Source organism: Leucopleurus acutus, assembly GCF_964270905.1.
Source record: "Leucopleurus acutus genome assembly, chromosome: 13".
NCBI lineage: Eukaryota > Metazoa > Chordata > Mammalia > Artiodactyla > Delphinidae > Leucopleurus > Leucopleurus acutus.
The window spans coordinates 33,919,216-33,939,290 of NC_139155.1; the positions used below are offsets into that span (position 1 = coordinate 33,919,216).

General features: G+C 40.6%; 1 long non-coding RNA gene across 1 annotated transcript in view; it reads left to right on the plus strand.

Annotated features, from left to right (window-relative positions):
• LOC309970371 overlaps positions 1 to 17,539 on the plus strand; it is a 55,872-nt gene extending 38,333 nt beyond the window's left edge. Inside the window, exon 2 of the long non-coding RNA XR_014326683.1 lies at positions 17,435 to 17,539. This is a non-coding gene — a long non-coding RNA (uncharacterized lncRNA). The remainder of the gene's footprint in view (positions 1 to 17,434) is intronic.
• Positions 17,540 to 20,075: the final 2,536 nt, after the last annotated feature.

Sequence of the window (20,075 nt, forward strand, 5' to 3'; positions counted from 1 at the left end):
TAGGTTTTTTCCACCTCCGGGCTATTGTAAATAGAGCTGCAATGAATATTTTGGTACATGACTCTTTTTGAATTACGGTTTTCTCAGGGTATATGCCCAGTAGTGGGATTGCAGGGTCATATGGTAGTTCTATTTGTAGTTTTTTAAGGAACCTCCATACTGTTATCCATAGTGGCTGTACCAATTCACATTCCCACCAGCAGTGCAAGAGGATTCCCTTTTCTCCACACCCTCTGCAGCATTTATTGTTTCTACATTTTTTGATGATGGCCATTCTGACTGGTGGGAGATGATATCTCATTATAGTATTTATTTATTTGTTTATTTTCCAGTATGCGGACATCTCACTGTTGTGGCCTCTCCTGTTGCAGAGCACAGGCTCCGGATGCGGAGGATCAGCGGCCATGGCTCACGGGCCTAGCTGCTGCATGGCATGTGGGATCTTCCCAGACCAGGGCACGAACCCACGTTCATGGGTCCCCTGCATCGGCAGGCGGACTCTCAACCACTGCGCCACCAGGGAAGCCCTCATTATAGTTTTGATTTGCATTTCTCTAATGATTAATGATGTTGAGCAGTTTTTCATGTGTTTGTTGGCAGTCTGTATATCTTCTTTGGAGAAATGTCTATTTAGGTCTTCTGCCCATTTTTGGATTGGGTTGTTTGTTTTTTTGTTATTGAGCTGCATGGGCTGCTTATAAATTTTGGAGATTAACCCTTTGTCAGTTGCTTCATTTGCAAATATTTTCTCCCATTCTGATGGTTGTCTTTTGGTCTTGTTTACAGTTTCCTTTGCTGTGCAAAAGCTTTGAAGTTTCAATAGGTCCCATTTGTTTATTTTTGTTTTTATTTTCATTTCTCTAGGAGGTGGGTCCAAAAGGATCTTGCTGTGATTTATGTCATAGAGTGTTCTGCCTTTGTTTTCCTTTAAGAGTTTGATAGTTTCTGGCCTTACATTTAGGTCTTTAATCCATTTTCTTTCTTTTTTTTTTTTTTTGTGGTACGCGGGCCTCCCACTGTTGTGGCCTCTCCTGTTGCGGAGCACAGGCTCCAGACGCGCAGGCCCAGCAGCCATGGCACACAGGCTTAGCCGCTCTGCGGCATGTGGTATCTTCCCAGACCGGGGCACGAACCCATGTCCCCTGCATCAGCAGGTGGACTCTCAACCACTGCGCCACCAGGGAAGCCCCAATCCGTTTTGAGCTTATTTTTGTGTATGATGTTAGGGAGTGATCTAATCTCATACTTTTACAGGTACCTGGCCAGTTTCCTAACACCACTTACTGAACAGGCTGTCCTTTTTCCACTGTACATTCCGGCCCCCTTTATCAAAGATAAGTTGACTATATGTTCGTGGGTTTATCTCTGGGCTTTCTATCCTGTTCCATTGATCTATCTTTCTGTTTTTGTGCAAGTACCATACTGTCTTGATTACTGTAGCTTTGTAGTATAGTCTGAACTCAGGGAGACTGATTCCTCCAGCTCCATTCTCGGTTCTCAATATTGCTTTGGCTATTCCGGGTCTTTCGGGTTTCCATACAAATTGTGAAAATTTTTGTTCTATTTCTGTGAAAAATGCCAGTGGTAGTTTGACAGAGATTGCATTGAATCTGTAGGTTGGTTTGGGTAGTAGAGTCATTTTCACAATGTTGATTCTTCCAATCCATGGAAGATACTTCTCCATCTAATTGTACCATCTTTAATTTCTTTCATCAGTGTCTTATAATTTTCTGCATACAGGTCCTTTGTCTCCTTAGGTAGGTTTATTCCTAGATATTTATTCTTTTTGTTGCAATGGTAAATGGGAGTGTTTTCTTGATTTCACTTTCAGATTTTTCATCATTAGTATGTAAGAATGCCAGACATTTCTGTGCATTAATTTTCTATCCTGCTACTTTACCAAATTCATTGATTACCTCTAGTAGTTTTCTGGTAGCATCTTTAGGATTCTCTATGTATAGTATGATGTCATCTGCAAACAGTGACAGCTTTACTTCTTCTTTTCTGATTTGAATTCCTTTTATTTCTTTTTCTTCTCTGATTGCTGTGGCTAAAACTTCCAAAACTATGTTGAATAAGAGTGGTGAGAGTGGGAAACCATGTATTGTTCCTGATCTTCGTGGAAATGCTTTCAGTTTTTCACCATTGAGGACAAGGTACGCTGTGGGTTTGTCATATATGGCCTTTATTATGTTGAGGAAAGTTCCCTCTATGCCTACTTGCTAGAGGGTTTTTATAATAAATGGGTGTTGAATTTTGTCAAAAGCTTTCTCTGCATCTATTGAGATGATCATATAGTTTTTATCCTTCAATTTGTTAATATGGTGTATCACGTTGATTGATTTCTGTATATTGAAGAATCATTGCATTCCTGGAATAAACCCCACTTGATCATGGTGTATGATCGTTTAAATGCGCTGCTGCATTCTGTTTGCTAGTATTTTGTTGAAGATTTTTGCATCTATGTTCATCAGTGATTTTGGCCTGTAGTTTTCTTTCTTTGTGACATCCTTGTCTGGTTTTGGTATCAGGGTGATGGTGGCCACGTAGAATGAGTTTGGGATGTTCTTCCCTCTGCTATATTTTGGAAGAATTTGAGAAGGATAGGTGTTAGCTCTTCTCTAAATGTTTGATAGAATTCGCCTGTGAAGCCATCTGGTCCTGGCCTTCTGTTTGTTGGAAGATTTTTAATCACAGTTTCAATTTCAGTGCTTGTGATTGGTCTGTTCATATTTTCCATTTCCTCCTGATTCAGTCTTGGTAGGCTGTGCATTTCTAAGAATGTGTCTATTTCTTCCAGGTTGTCCATTTTATTGGCATAGAGTTGCTTGTAGTAATCTCTCATGATCTTTTGTATTTCTGCAGTGTCAGTTGTCACTTCTCCCTTTTCATTTCTAATTCTATTGATTTGAGTCTTCTCCCTTATTTTCTTGATGAGTCTGGTTAATGGTTTATCTATTTTGTTTATCTTCTCAAAGAACCAGCTTTTAGTTTTATTGATCTTTGCTATCGTTTCCTTCATTTCTTTTTCATTTATTTCTGATCTGATTTTTATGATTTCTTTCCTTCTGCTAACTTTGGGATGTTTTTGTTCTTCTTTCTCTAATTGCTTTAGGTGCAAGTTTAGGTTGTTTATTCGAGATGTTTCCTGTTTCTTAAGGTAAGATTGTATTGCTATAAAATTCCCTCTTAGAACTGCTTTTGCTCCATCCATAGTTTTTGGGTCATTGTGTCTCCATTGACATCTGTTTCTAGATATATTTTTTTAATTTCCTCTTTGATTTCCTCAGTGATCACTTCATTATTAAGTAGTATATTGTTTAGCCTCCATGTGTTTGTATTTTTTACAAATTTTTTTCTGTAATTGATATCTAGTCTCATAGCATTGTGGTCGGAAAAGATACTTGATACAATTTCAATTTTCTTAAATTTACCAAGGCTTGATTTGTGACCCAATATATGATCTATCCCAGAGAATGTTCGATGAGCACTTGAGAAATATGTGTATTCTGTTGTTTTTGGATATAATGTCCTATAAATATCAATTAAGTCCATCTTGTTTAATGTATCATTTAAATCTTGTGTTTCCTTATTTATTTTCATTTTGGATGATCTGTCCATTGGTGAAAGTGGGGTGCTCAAGTCCCCTACTATGAATGTGTTACTGTCGATTTCCCATTTTATGGCAGTTGGTATTTGCCTTTTGTATTGAGGTGCTCCTATGCTGGGTGCATAAATATTTACAATTGTTATATCTTCTTCTTGGAGTGATCCCTTGATCATTATGTAGTGTCCTTCTTTGTCTCTTGTAATAGTCTTTATTGTAAAGTCTATTTTGTCCGATATGAGAATTGCTACTCCAGCTTTCTTTTGGTTTCCATTTGCATGGAATAACTTTTTGCATCCCTTTACTTTCAATCTGTTTTTTTGTCTAGGTCTGAATGGGATCTCTTGTAGACAGCATATATATGGGTCTTGTTTTTGTATCCATTCAGCCAATCTGTGTCTTTGGTGGGAGCATTTAGTCCATTTACAGTTAAGGTAATTATCGATATGTATGTTACTATTCCCATTTTCTAAATTGTTTTGAGTTCATTATTGTAGGTCTTTTCCTTCTCTTGTGTTTCCTGCCTAGACAATTTCCTTTAGCATTTGTTGTAAAGCTGGTTTGGTGGTGCTGAACTCTCTCAGCTTTTGCTTGTCTGTAAAGGTTTTAATTTCTCCATCAAATCTGAATGAGATCCTTGCTGGGTAGAGTAGTTTTGGCTGCAGGTTTTTCTCCTTCATCACTTTCAGTATGTCCTGCCACTCCCTTCTGGCTTGTAGGGTTTCTGCTGAGAGATCAGCTGTTAACCTTATGGGGATTCCCTTGTGTGTTATTTGTTGTTTTTCCCTTGCTGCTTTTAATATGCTTTCTTTGTATTTAATTTTTGAGAGTTTGATTAATATGTGTCTTGGCATATTTCTCCTTGGGTTTATCCTGTATGGGACTCTCTATGCTTCCTGGAATTGATTAATTATTTCCATTCCCTTATTAGGGAAATTTTCAACTATTATCTCTTTAAATATTTTCTCAGTCCCTTTCTTTTTCTCTTCTTCTTCTGGAACCCCTATAATTCAAATGTTGTTGTACTTAATGTTGTCCCAGAAATCTCTGAGACTGTCCTCTATTCTTTTCATTCTTTTTTCTTTATTCTGCTCTGCAGTAGTTATTTCCACTATTTTATCTTCCAGGTCACTTATCCATTATTCTGCCTCAGTTATTCTGCTATTGATCCCATCTACAGTATTTTTAATTTCATTTATTGTGCTGTTCATCGTAGCTTGTTTTATCTTTAGTTCTTATAGGTCCTTGTTAAATGTTTCTTGCATTTTTTCTATTCTATTTCCAAGACTTTGGATCATCTTTATTATCATTATTCTGAATTCTTTTTAAGGTAGATTGCCTATTTCCTCTTCATTTGTTAGGTCTGGTGGGTTTTTATCTTGCTCCTTCATCTGCTGTGTGATTTTCTGTCTTCTCATTTTGCTTATCTTACTGTGTTTGGGGTCTCCTTTTTGCAGGCTGCCAGTTCCTAGTTCCCATTGTTTTTGGTGTCTGTCCCCAGTGGCTAAAGTTGGTTTAGTGTTTGTGTAAGCTTCCTGGTGGAGGGGACTAGTGCCTGTGTTCTGGTGGATGAGGCTGGATCTTGTCTTTCTGGTGGGCAGGTCCACGTCTGGTGGCGTGTTTTGTGGTGCCTGTGGACTTATTATGATTTTAGGCAGCCTCTCTGCTAATGTGTCGGGTTGTGCTCCTTTCCTGCTAGTTGTTTGGCATAGGGTGTCCAGCACTGTAGTTTGCTGGTCGTTGAGTGAATCTGGGTGCTGGTGTTGAGATGGAAACCAGTGGGAGATTTTTGCCGTTTGATATTATGTGCAGCTGGGAGTTGTCTTGTGGACCAGTGTCCTGAAGTTGTCTCTCCCACCTCAGAGGCACAGCACTGACTCCTGGATGTAGCACCAAGAGTGTTTCATTCACATGGCTCAGAATAAAACGGAGGAAAAGTAGTAAGTAAGTAAGTAAGTAAGTAAGTAAGAAAGAAAGAAAGAAAGAAGGAAAGAAAGAATGAAGGGAGGGAGAGAGGGAGGGTTGGATTGAGGGAGGAACAGAGGAAGAAGGGAAGGAAGGAAAGAAAGAAATAATATAAAGTAAAATAAAATAAGATAAAATAAAGTTATTAAAATAAAAACTAATTATTAAGAAAAAAATTAAAAGGAAAATAATAAAAACAAAAAAAAACATCAACCAAAAAAAAACCTGACAGAAATAACCCTAGGACAAATGGTGGAAGCAAAGCTATACAGACAAAATCCCACACAGAAGCATACACATACACACTCACAAAAAGAGGAAAAGGGGAAAAAATCATAAATCTTGCTCTCAAAGTCCACCTCCTCAATTTGGGATGATTTGTTGTCTCTTCATGTATTCCACAGATGCAGGGTACATCAAGTTGATTGTGGAGCTTCAATCCGCTTCTTCTGAGTCTGCTGGGAGAGATTTCCCTTTCTCTTCTTTGTTCTCACAGTGCCCAGGGCTCAGCTTTGGAATTGGCCCCGCCTCTGCATGTAGGTCGCCTAAGGCGTCTGTTCTTCTCTCAGACAGGACGGGGTTAAAGGAGCCACTGATTCGTGGACTCTGGCTCACTCAGGCGTGGGGGTGGGAGGGGTTACGGAGTGCAGGGCAAATCTGCAGCAGCAGAGGCCGGCGTGATGTTGCACCAGCCTTAGGTGCACTGTGCATTCTCCCGGGGAAGTTGTCCCAGGATCCCAGGACCCTGGCAGTGGCGGGCTGCACAGTCTCCCTGGAAGGAGTATGTGGATATTGACCTGTGCTCGCACACAGGCTTCTTGGTGGCGGCAGCAGCAGCCTTAGTGTCTCATGCCCATCTCTGTGGTCCGTGCTTTTAGCCGCGGCTCGAGCCCGTCTCTGAAGCTCCTTTAAGCAGCGCTCTTAATCCCCTCTCCTCGCGCACCAGGAAACAAAGAGGGAAGAAAAAGTCTCTTGCCTCTTCGGCAGTTCCAGACTTTTCCCCAGACTCCCTCCCGGCTAGCCGTTGTGCACTAACCCCCTGCAGGCTGTGTTCACGCCGCCAACCCCTGTCCTCTCCCTGCGCTCCAACCAAAGCCGCAGCCTCAGTTCCCAGCCCCGCCTGCCCCAGCAGGTGAGCAGACAAGCCTCTCGGGCTGGTGAGTGCTGGTCGGCACCGGTCCTCTGTGCGGGAATCTCTGTGCTTTGCCCTCCGCACCCCTGTTGCTGTGCTCTCCTCCGTGGCTCTGAAACATTCCCCCTCCACCACCCGCAGTCTCCTTCCGCAAAGGGGCTTCCTAGTGTGTGGAAACCTTTCTTCCTTCACAGCTCCCTCCCACTTGTGCAGGTCCCATCCCTATTCTTTTGTCTCTATTTATTATTTTTTCTTTTGCCCTATCCAGGTACGTAGGAACTTTCTTGCCTTTTGGGAGGTCTGAGGTCTTCTGCCAGCGTTCAGTAGGTGTTCTGTAGGAATTGTTCCACGTGTAGATGTATTTCTGGTGTATCTGTGGGGAGGAAGGTGATCTCCGCATCTTAGTCTTCTGTCATCTTCCCTACGATCTCTCTAGTTATTTTCTGATGACAATTTTATGAAATGGTAATTAGCACCATCTTAATTTTTCAAACGAGGTTCAAACCATCTTTTTCCATGTTTCTGTGTTAGTCTTACATGTGACCATGGTGGTAGAGAGAGTTTAATATGTTAAAATGAGTATAAAAATAAAACTTAACAAGTTATAAATAACTTTGATTCAGTTTTGGAAAAGTAGTAACATATCAAGTTTCCAGTCTTGCCTTGCAGGGTTTTTGCCAGAAGTATTTGTTACCCAACCTGCCTTGACTGAAGGACTCCTGCCTCTGTGACGATATGCTACTTACCTTGATCCTGCTTCAAGATCAGTACAGGAAATTCACTGGCGAGAGCTCTGCCAGAAGCATTTACTCTGAAATTGTAATATGAGTAACTATGTCCACACACTGAAAACTTGGACTCTTCTTATTAAAAACCCAGGCTTCCAGAGCTTGGGTGTGTGTTACCTAATGAAAAGTGTGACCTTTCACCAGCAGGACGCTTGCTGGTCTCTCCCAAAGGGTTTCCTGAGAGAACAAACCATCGGCAATGCTGCCTTATTCAGTAGGCTTCAGAATAATAACAGTAAACATGGTTATACCCTGGCCTCATATACTATCATTTCTGTGAACCACCACAGGTGTCCTAAATCCACTCTCTCATTGCTCCTCCTTTGGGCACTCTGAGCAAAATGGCTTCTTTACCTCTATTTATGTATAAACGTCAGAATGTGGCCTTAGTGCCTGTGTAAGTTTTGACCTTCACTTACTGACTCTGTCTCACAAACTCCTCAGATAATTAGTAGCTCATCTCTGAACCATCCTTGAAGGTAAAAGTGCTGTTAAAGCCCTTAAAAAAAAAATTACTGACACCTTAGGTTTTAGTAATAAAATGGTATCAAACAAATGTGTTACTTACAGATGAATGAGAAACCCATTTTTTTTTGTTTTTTTTTTTTTTGCCAAAACACTTTCCAAATAATCTAGGGTCATTGCTTTCCCTATCAGTCCCTCATGGTGACAGTTAATAGGTTTCTGACTTCAGGTTGAAGATCCTTCCGGGGCAGAGGCAATTAGGCTTCATTCAACCCAATTTGATATCATCAGGACGCCATTGAACGTGAGATTTTATGCCCGCAACCTGTAGATAGCAATAGAGAAGGATCAAGAGATGAGTTCAATTGATAAAATTTCCACTTTTCATTGTCTTTCTCTTCCAAACTGAGTTTAGAAAAATCTAGTCTTAGTCTCTGAGGCAATCTAAGACTCAACTGTGTCCTTGCCCTCCTTTCAAAGACCCTTCTGCAGCTCCTGGCTCAGACGTGGTGCCCACCTCCTTTGTCTGCACGAGGATACATGCTGCTTTATGAGCCACTGAAAGGATCAAAGTGACCCTGCACTCATGGAAGATTTATATCATTCATGCACATATTTAATAAAGGCTGGGATTTGATAGTTCTTGACTATTCTAGGTTAACTATTGCATTCAAGTGTTTGGGCTTGAAGGAATAAAATAAAGAAAATGCTGGTGTTAACACTTACATAGACCAGTTTCTACTACTTGGTCTAAATTCAGATAATTTCTTATTTTCTGTGACATACACTAAGGATATTGTTCATTCCTTACCATCCTATACTCTTGTTCATATATTGTACTGATTTCTTTATTGAAAGTGTGTGTAGATGTTTAATATTTAAAAATTAGAACTCTTGTTTATGGTATACTAGATTCAAAGATTTAGAGCCAAATATCTTGAATCTAGAAGAGGAAACTTTAATTTTAAATAAATTCTTATCTTGTGATTATTTTAGTGAGGACTGCATTAGCAATATTAGCTTTTATCTTACTATTAAAATGATGCATAATCATAAAGGTAGGGTTAGTTGTCTAGTGGAGAGACTGTCCTCTCACTGATCTTCCTGGTATTTTTCTCAGAACATATGAATTAAAAACATCTCTGAAGACACAGAGTATCCCAGAGCCAAAGCATGCTTTCAGAAAGGGGAGAATTAGCCTTTTCTCAGCCCACTTATTAAAACTGGAGACTTGTCTGTTTACTAATTTCTAATCCTTCCTGTACCAGCAGCTATGTCTGTATGCAACTCTCAGGTGCCAAACTCATTGGGCAGAATTCCTTCTCCAAATTTCTTTTTTTGTAACTTCCTGTATCTTCTGAGTGAGTGAATATGCAGATCTGGGGCAGAACTTGGCCATCTTTAGCAGCTCTTGTAAAGGGGTCAGATCAGCCTGCCTGGGAGGCTCTCTAATTGGAGGTTTATGGTAATGTAATTGTTTCCCACCTGCAAGGCAGCTCTCAGCACTCCAAGCATGCAAGAGGAGAGAAAGCCAGGTTGATGGACAGGCAGTCCCAGCCCAACCTTGCCTGTGTTGGAATGGCCCAAGGTCAGCCCATCTGGTGACCTCACAGCTCCAAATTGGCGTTGATTGCCATCGGTGCTACTGCAAGAGGCTGCCAACACAGGGGCTTTGATGTAGTCTTGGAATCAAGATCTTTCTCCAGATAACAGGGAAAAGTGAGGAAAAGGCAAGCCCACTCAGGACATGCTGAGGAGTAGCCTTTCTTTGAAATGACGTGGGGTGTGACTATCCGGGAGTTACTGAGGCCTAAGGAGAAAGTGATAAATGTAAATGTCCAGGCACTTAGAGGGGAGGACTCAAGTCAGGGTTTTTAATCTCACTTCTGGTGTTAGGGAGCTATTAACCAGTTTACTGAGGGGTCAAAGTACAGAGGGATTTCACACGTGAAATAGTCTTTGTTTTTCTAAATACTTCCTTCAACTGTTCTCTGTCTCAGCTCCCTTTTCGTTGGGTAGCAGATCCCCAAACTTTATTGTCACGTTAAATTATTAAAATTAATCCAGTCCAGGGCTTCCCTGGTGGCGCAAATGGTTGAGGGTCCGCCTGCCGATGCAGGGGACACGGGTTCGTGCCCCGGTCTGGGAAGATCCCACATGCCGCAGAGCGGCTAGGTAGGCCCGTGAGCCATGGCTGCTGAGCCTGCGCGTCTGGAGCCTGCGCGTCCGGAGCCTGTGCTCCGCAATGGGAGAGGCCACAACAGTGAGAGGCCCGCATACCACAAAAAAAAAAAAAAATTAATCCAGTCCAGTTTAAAACCCCAGTTTATTCTTCTTTCCTCGCCTTCCCACTGCCTTCCCAGAGTCTTGAACTGTGGCTCCGAAGGACTTCTGAGTGAGATGGGGAAGGTTTTCTCCACTTTCAGTCCTAGCCCAGCTCTGAGTCTGTCTCCCTCCTGGCTGAGAACTTGGTAGAGAGATCGGGGAGGCTGATATTCTCTTCTGACATGGGTCACACAGTCAGAGGGGTGGAGACAGCTGTCTCTAGTGTGTTCTGAGTCTTTAAGCTTCTGTTGCTTTCTTCAGGGGGAGATTTATGCCCACATGGTATATGTGGCTTCCAGGGGGATGGGTCCAGTTTCACCCTGACCCTTCTTCTCACTAAATAATCCTATCAGGGACTTCCTTGGTGGTCCAGTGGTTAAGACTCTGCGCTCCCAATGTAGGGGGGCCAGGTTCGATCCCTGGTCAGGGAACTAAGATCCCACATACTGCAACTAAGCCCACACGCCTCAACTAGAGAAGCCCAAGAGCTGCAACGAAGACCCAGTGCAGCCAAAATAAATAAATATAAATCGAAGTTGTTAAAAAAACTAATAATCCTATCACAGAATATTGGCTTTTCTACCTTTGATCTGTCTGTGCCTCCAACACAGCTCCTGCTAGATGGTAGCTTTCTCCAACCCACAGTTCCCTGTGTAACCCCACTGCTCCCATATCCTTTATTAAGGTCTGTCCCTCTTTGCATCAGCTCCAGAAACCACTGAGGAATTCTTTTGAACGCTCCACCAGCAAATGGAAATCTGAACGGCACTCTCGGCCTCTATTTCTTTCTTCTCATCTTCCAAATTCTCTAAAACAAAAGAAGACACAGGTCTCAATGTTGACATCTGCCCTCAGGATCCAGGGACAGCTTGTGAAGCTCTCTCAGGAATTTTTCCCCAAGTAAACCCCACCCACTTTGCCCTTCAGCAATACAAGAGCAGACCCAAATATGCACATCTTCTTTCTTTTCTTTCTTTTTTTTTTTTAACATCTTTATTGGGGTATAATTGCTTTACAATGGTGTTTTAGTTTCTGCTTTATAACAAAGTGATTCAGTTATACATATACATATGTACCCATATCTCTTCAACCCTCCCTATCCCACCCTTCCAGGCGGTCACAAAGTACCGAGCTGATCGCCCTGTGCTATGCGGCTGCTTCCCGCTAGCTATCTACCTTACGTTTGGTATGTATATATGTCCATGACTCTCTCTCGTTTTGTCACAGCTCACCCTTCCCCCTCCCGATATCCTCAAGTCCGTTCTCTAGTAGGTCTGTGTCTTTATTCCTGTCTTACTCCTAGGTTCTTCATGACATTTTTTTTCGTAAATTCCGTATATATGTGTTAGCATAAGGTAATTGTCTTTCTCTTTCTGACTTACTTCACTCTGTATAACAGACTCTAGGTCTATCCACCTCATTACAAATAGCTCAATTTCGTTTATTTTCCTATCGCTGAGTAATATTGCATTGTATATATGTGCCACATCTTCTTTATCCATTCATCCGAAGATGGGCACTTAGGTTGTTTCCATCTCCGGGCTATTGTAAATAGAGCTACAATGAACATTTTGGTACGTGACTCTTTTTGAATTATGGTTTTCTCAGGGTATATGCCCAGTAATGGGATTGCTGGGTCATATGGTAGTTCTATTTGTAGTTTTTTAAGGAACCTCCATACTGTTCTCCATAGTGGCTGTACCAATTCACATTCCCACCAGCAGTGCAAGAGTGTTCCCTTTTCTCCACACCCTCTGCAGCATTTATTTTTTCTAGATATTTTGATGATGGCCATTCTGACTGGTATGAGATGATACCTCATTGTAGTTTTGATTTGCATTTCTCTAATGATGTTGAACATTCTTTCATGTGTTCGTGGGCAGTGTGTACATCTTCTTTGGAGAAACGTCTATTTAGGTCTTCTGCCCATTATTGGATTGAGTTGTTTGCTTTTTTTGTTATTGAGCTGCATGAGCTGCTTATAAAATTTGAAGATTAATCCTTTGTCAGTTGCTTCATTTGCAAATATTTTCTCCCATTCTGAAGGTTGTCTTTTGGTCTTGTTTATGGTTTCCTTTTCTGTGCAAAAGCTTTGAAGTTTCATTAGGTCCCATTTGTTTATTTTTCTTTTTATTTCTATTTCTCTAGGAGGTGGGTCAATAAGGACCTTGCTGTGATTTATGTCATAGACTGTTCTGCCTATGATTTCCTCTAAGGGTTTGATAGTGTCCGGCCTTACATTTAGGTCTTTAATCCATTTTGAGCTTATTTTTGTGTATGGTGTTAGGGAGTGATCTAATCTCATACTTTTACATGTACCTGTCCAGTTTTCCCAGCATCACTTATTGAAGAGGCTGTCCTTTCTCCACTGCACATTCCTGCGTCCTTTATCAAAGATAAGATGACCATATGTGTGTGGGTTTATCTCTGGGCTTTCTATCCTGTTCCATTGATCTGTCTTTCTGTTTTTGTGCCAGTACCATACTGTCTTGATTACTGTAGCTTTCTAGTATAGTCTGAAGTCAGGGAGCCCGATTCCTCCAGCTCCGTTTTTTGTTCTCAAGATTGCTTTGGCTATTCGGGGTCTTTTGTGTTGCCATACAAATTGTGAAATTTTTTGTTCTAGTTCTGTGAAAAATGCCAGTGGTAGTTTGATAGGGATTGCATTGAATCTGTAGATTGCTTTGGGTAGTAGAATCATTTTCAGAGTGTTGATTCTTCCAATCCAAGAACATGGTATATCTCTCCATCTATTTGTATCATCTTTAATTTCTTTCATCAGTGTCTTATAATTTTCTGCATACAGGTCTTTTGTCTCCTTAGGTAGGTTTATTCCTAGATATTTTATTCTTTTTGTTGCAATGGTAAATGGGAGTGTTTTCTTGATTTCACTTTCAGATTTTTCATCATTAGTGTGTAAGAATGCCAGATACTTCTGTGCATTAATTTTGTATCCTGCAACTTCACCAAATTCATTGATTAGCTCTAGTGGTTTTCTGGTAGCATCTTTAGGATTCTCTATGTAGAGTATCAGGTCATCCGCAAACAGTGACAGCTTTACTTCTTCTTTTCTGATTTGGATTCCATTTATTTCCTTTTCTTTGATTGCTAAAACTTCCAAAACTATGTAGAATAAGAGTGGTGAGAGTGCGCAACCTTGTTTTGTTCCTATTCTTAGTGGAAATGCTTTCAGTTTTTCAGCATTGAGGATGATGTTGACTGTGGGCTTGTCATATATGGCCTTTATTATTTTGAGGAAGTTCCCTCTATGCCTACTTTCTGCAGGGTTTTTATCATAAATCAGTGTTGAATTTTGTCAAAAGCTTTTTCTGCGTCTATTGAGATGATCATATGGTTTCTCTCCTTCAATTTTTTAATATGGTTTATCACGTTGATTCATCTGCTTATATTGAAGGATACTTGCATTCCTGGAATAAACCCCACTTGATCATGGTGTATGATCCTTTTAATGTGCTGTTGGATTCTGTTTGCTAGTATTTTGTTGAGGATTTTTGCATCTATGTTCATCAGTGATTTTGGCCTGTAGTTTTCTTTCTTTGTGACATCCTTGTCTGGTTTGGTATCAAGGTGATGGTGGCCTCGTAGAAGGAATTTGGGAGTGTTCCTCCCTCTGCTATATTTTGGAAGTGTTTGAGATGGATAGGTGTTAGCTCTTCTCTAAATGTTTGATAGAATTCACCTGTGAAACCATGTGGTCCTGGGCTTCTGTTTGTTAGAAGATTTTTAATCACAGTTTCAATTTCAGTGCTTGTGATTGGTCTGTTCATATTTTCTGTTTCTTCGTGATTCAGTCTTGGCTGGTGGTGCATTTCTAAGATTTTGTCCATTTCTTCCAGGTTGTCCATTTTATTGGCATAGAGTTGCTTGTAGTAATCTCTCATGATCTTTTGTATTTCTGCAGTGTCAGTTGTTACTTCTCCTTTATCATTTCTAATTCTACTGATTTGAGTTTTCTCCCTCTTTTTTTTTTAATGAGTCTGGCTAATGGTTTATCTATTTTGTTTATCTTCTCAAAGAACCAGCTTTTAGTTTTATTGATCTTTGCTATCATTTCCTTCATTTCTTTTTTCATTTATTTCTGATCTGATTTTTATGATTTCTTTCCTTCTGCTAACCTTGGTTTTTTTTGTTTGTTTGTTTGTTTTGTTCTTCTTTCTCTAATTGCTTTAGGTGCAAAGATAGGTTGTTTATTTGAGATGTTTCCTGTTTCTTAAGGTGGGCTTGTATTGTTATAAACTTCCCCCTTAGATCTGCTTTTGCTGCATCCCATAGGTTTTGGGTTGTTGTGTCTCCATAGTCATTTGTTTCTAGGTATATTTTTATTTCCTCTTTGATTTCTTCAGTGATCACTTCGTTATTAATTAGTGTATTGTTTAACCTCCATGTGTTTGTATTTTTTACAGATCTTTTCCTGTAATTGATATCTAGTCTCATAGCATTGTGGTCAGAAAAGATACTTGATACAATTTCAATTTTCTTAAATTTACCAAGGCTTGATTTGTGACCCAAGATATGATCTATCCTGGAGAATGATGAGCACTTCAGAAAAATATGTATTCTGTTGTTTATGGACGGAGTGTCCTATAATTATCAATTAAGTCCATCTTGTTTAATGTATCATTTAAATATTGTGTTTCCTTATTGATATTCATTTTGGATGATCTGTCCATTGGTGAAAGTGGGGTGTTAAAGTCCACTACTATGAATGTGTTACTGTCGATTTCCCCTTTTATGGCTGTTAGTATTTGCCTTATGTAATGAGGTGCTCCTATGTTGGGTGCATAAATATTTACATTTGTTGTATTTTCTTCTTGGATCAATCCCTTGATCATTATGTAGTGTCCTCGTTTGTCTCTTCTAATAGTCTTTATTTTAAAGTCTATTTTGTCTGATATGAGAATTGCTACTCCAGCTTTTCTCTCATTTCCATTTGCATGCAATATCTTTTTCCATCCCCTTACCTTCAGTCTGTATGTGTCTGTATGTCTGAAGTGGGTCTCTTGTAGACAGCATATATATGGGTTTGTTTTTGCATTTATTCAGCCAATCAGTGTCTTTTGGTGGGAGCATTTAGTCCATTTACATTTAAGGTAATTATCAATATGTATTTTCCTATTCCCATTTTCTTAACTGTTTTGGGTTCGTTATTGTAGGTCTTTTCCTCCTCTTGTTTTTCTTGCCTAGAGAAGTTCTTTTAGCATTTGTTGTAAAGCTGGTTTGGTGGTGCTGAACTCTCTCAGCTTTTGCTCATCTGTAAAGGTTTTAATTTCTCCATCAAATCTGAATGAGATCCTTGCTGGATAGAGTAAGCTTGGTTGCAGGTTTTTCTCCTTCATCACTTTAAATATGTCTTGCCACTCCCTTCTGGCTTGCAGAGTTTCTGCTGAAAGATCAGCTGTTAACCTTATGGGGATTCCCTTGTGTGTTATTTTTGTTTTTCCCTTGCTGCTTTTAATATGTTTTCTTTGTATTTAATTTTTGACAGTTTGATTGTGTCTTGGTGTATTTCTCCTTGGATTTATCCTCTATGGGTCTCTCTGTGCTTCCTGGACTTGATTAACTATTTCCTTTCCCATATTAGGGAAGTTTTCAACTAGAATCTCTTCAAATATTTTCTCAGTCCCTTTCTTTTTCTCTTCTTCTTCTGGAACCCCTATAATTCAAATGTTGGTACACTTAGTGTTGTCCCAGAGGTCTCTGAGACTGTCCTCAGTTCTTTTCATTCTTTTTTCTTTATTCTGCTCTGCAGTAGTTATTTCCACTGTTTTATCTTCCAGGTCACTTATCCGTTATTCTGCCTTAGTTATTCTGCTATTGATCCCATCTAGAGTATTTTTAATTTCATTTATTGTGTTGTTCATCATTGTTTGTTTCATCTTTAATTCTTCTAAGTCCTTGTTAAATGTTTCTTGCATTTTGTCTATTCTACTTCCAAGATTGTGGATCATCTTTACTATCATTATTCTAATTCTTTTTCAGGTAGACTGCCTATTTCCTCTTCATTTGTTAGGTCTGGTGGGTTTTTATCTTGCTCCTTCATCTGCGGTGTGTTTTCCTGTGTTCTCATTTTGCTTATCTTACTGTGTTTGGGGTCTCCTTTTTGCAGGCTGCCAGTTCCTAGTTCCCTTTGTTTTTGGTGTCTGTCTCCAGTGGCTAAGGTTGGTTCAGTGGGTTGTGTAGGCTTCCTGGTGGAGGGGACTAGTGCCTGTGTTCTGGTGGATGAGGCTGGATCTTGTCTCTCTGGTGGGCAGGTCCATGTCTGTTGGTGTGTTTTGTGGTGTCTGTGGACTTATTATGATTAGGCAGCCTCTCTGCTAATGGGTGGGATTGTGTTCCTGTTTTGCTAGTTGTTTGGCATAGGGTGTACAGCCTTGTAGCTTACTGGTCGTTGAGTGAAATTGGGTGCTGACATTGAGATGGAGACCTCTGGGAGATTTTCGCCATTTGATATTATGTGGAGCTGGGAGGTCTCTTGTTGACCAGTGTCCTGAAGTTGTCTCTCCCACCTCAGAGGCACAGCAGTGACTCCTTGCTGCAGCACCAAGAGCCTTTCCTCCACACGGCTTAGAATAAAAGGGAGAAAACGTAGAGGTAGCAAATTTGTAGAAGTAGGAAGAAAGAAAGAAAGAAAGAAAAAAAGAAAGAAAGAAAGAAAAAAAGAAAGAAAGAAAGAAAAAAAAAAAATAGAAAGAGATAAAGAAAGGAAGGTAGGAAAGAAGTAAGGAAAGAAGGAAGGAAGGAAGGAAGAAGAAAAGAAGGAAAGAAGGGAAGAAGGAAAGGAAGGAGGGAGGGAGGGAGAGAGGAAGAAAGGAGGGAAGGAAGGAAAAAAGAAAGAAAGAAGGAAGATAAAGTAAAATAAAATAGAGTAAAATATAATAAAGTTATTAAATTAAAAAATAATTATTAAGAAAAATATTAAAAAAATACAGATGGATAGAACCTTAGGACAAATGGTGGAAGCAAAGCTATACAGAAAAAATCTCATACAGAAGCATACACATACACACTCACAAAAAGAGGAAAAGGGGAAAAATCATAAATCTTGCTCTCAAAGTCCACCTCCTCAATTTGGGAAGATTTGTTGTCTAAAGGAGGGAAGGAATGAAGGAAGGAAGGAAGGAAAGAAGGAAGGAAAGAAAGAAAGAAAGAAAGAAAGAAAGAAAGAAAGAAAGAAAGAAAGAAAGAAAGAAAGAAAGAAAGAAAGAAAGAAAGAAAGAAAGAAAGAAAGAAGATAAAGTAAAATAAAATAATTAAAATTAATCATTAAGAAAAAAAATTAAAGAAAAAAAAAAAACGGATGGCTAGAACCCTAGGACAAATGGTGGAAGCAAAGCTATACAGACAAAATCTCACACAGAAGCATACACATACACACTCACAAAAAGAGTAAAAGGGGTAAAAATCATAAATCTTGCTCTCAAAGTCCACCTCCTCAATTTGGGATGATTTGTTGTCTATTCATGTATTCCACAGATGCAGGGTACATCAAGTTGATTGTGGAGCTTTAATCCGCTGCTTCTGAGGCTGCTGGGAGAGATTTCCCTTTCTCTTCTTTGTTCTCACAGCTCCCAGGGGCTCAGCTTTGGATTTGGCCCCGCCTCTGCATGTAGTTTGCTGGAGGGCGTCTGTTTTTCCGCTCAGACAGGACAGGGTTAAAGAAGCCGCTGATTCGGGGGGCTCTGGCTCACTCAGGCTGGGAGGAGGGAGGGGAACGGAGTGTGGGTCGAGCCTGTGGTGTCAGAGGCCGGTGTGACATTGCACCAGCCTGAGGCTCTTCATGCGTTCTCCTGGGGAAGTTGTCCCTGGATCCTGGGAACCCGGCAGTGGCGGGCTGCACAGGCTCCCTGGAAAGGAGGTGTGGATAGTGACCTGTGCTCGCACACAGGTTTCTTGGCAGCGGCAGCAGCAGCCTTAGTGTCTCATGCCCGTCTCTGTGGTCCGTGCTTTCAGCCGCGGCTCGCGCCCATCTCTGGAGCTCCTTTAAGCAGCGCTCTTAATCCCCTCTCCTCGCGCACCAGGAAAAAAAGAGGGAAGAATACGTCTCTTGACTCTTCAACAGCTCCAGACCGTTTCCCTCCCGGCTAGCCATGGTACACTAACCACTTCAGGCTGTGTTCATGCAGCCAACCCCTGTCTTCTCCCTGCGCTCTGACCAAAGCCCGAGTCTCAGCTCGCAGCCCCCCATCCGCCCCGGCAGGTGAGCAGACAAGCCTCTCGGGCTGGTGAGTGCCGGTCGGCACCTATTCTCTGTGCGGGAATCTCCCCACTTTGCCCTCTACACTCCTGTTGCTGCGCTCTCCTCCGCGGCTCCGAAGCTCCCCCCTCCGCCACCCACAGTCTGCGCCCACGAAGGGGCTTCCTAGTGTGTGGAAACCTTTCCTTCTTCACAGCTCCCTCCCACTGGTGCAGGTCCCGTCCCTATCCTTTGTCTCTGTTTTTTTCTTTTTTTCTTTTACCCTACCCAGGTACTTGGGGAGTTTCTTGCCTTTTGGGAGGTCTGAGGTCTTCTGCCAGCATTCAGCAGGTGTTCTGTAGGAGTTGTTCCACGTGTAGATGTATTTCTGGTGTATCTGTGGGGAGGAAGGTGATCTCCGCATCTTACTCTTCCTCCATCTTCCCCTCCTCCCCCCGCATCTCCTTTCTTGAAGGCACCCCATTCTCTATGGATGGTTCTCTCTAGACTCGCCATAGTTGGTGTTTTTAAGAGGAGCCACCCTTCCAGGTTTACACTGAAAAATATGTCTTATCAGAATAAATGTGCTTAGTATCTTTAGATGGCTGTTTCCAAAGGGTTGTCCAGGGTGCTATCTTTATCAGAATTCCCTGATGACCTTGAAAAATGAAAATTCCTGGACAAGTCTGCAGATTTATCAGGGCTGTATCACACCCTGGAATATCCATTTTTAACAAGTCTTATGCTAGGAAGCTTTGCACCATATTCTAGTAAGTGAAAGATATAGAATTAAGATACCACTGCACCGTTATCCTTGAGAACATGGAACACTGATTCTCATCTCTCACTTAGCATTAGAATCATCCATGGGACATTTAAAATATACTTCTGATTAATCAGAAAACATATTAAAGAAAATAGGTGCTATCATTCTCTTCCTCAAATCCACTTGCAATTGTTTTCACTACTTGTTCTTTTCTGAATTTCAGTGATTTTTGACTGTGGCTTCTCTCTCCTAGACTTTAATCTCTTAGAATGCAGAAGTAATACTATCTGTTATTTATTTAACCATAATTTGTGAAACTTTCTGAGAAATTAAGTGACCTCTTTTTGTGGGTATGTGTGTGTGTGTGTGTTTTTCTCTATCTCTCTTTCTGTGTAATTGTCACCTAAGAATGAAAATGTCATTTTCCTCTTTCACTTTACAAGATAAGCAGAAAGCCCTTTGAATCCTTGATTTCCGGGGCTTCCTTGACTCATGTAGCTGTTACCAGTTTTTTATACTACAGGGCAAAGAAGAGGGCATCCTCCTATTTCTGTTCTGGTGGCAAAGGCTAATGATTGGATTAATATTGCTTTCTAGAGGATGTTTGGAGAGTAGCCATAGTATTTTTGACATTCAGTGATGGAGGTACAGAAATGTTAAATATCTGGAAATGTTCAGGGCAATCCTGCAAAATTAAGTTTACCCTGTTTTCTGTATGACTTTCAGATGATCCATAAATTTAAACAAAACAAAACAAAAGAAAGCAAACCCTTGTGTGGAACCTAGAACCACATAAATTTTAATTCTAAATGCTAAGTGTTTTTAAGGTACAT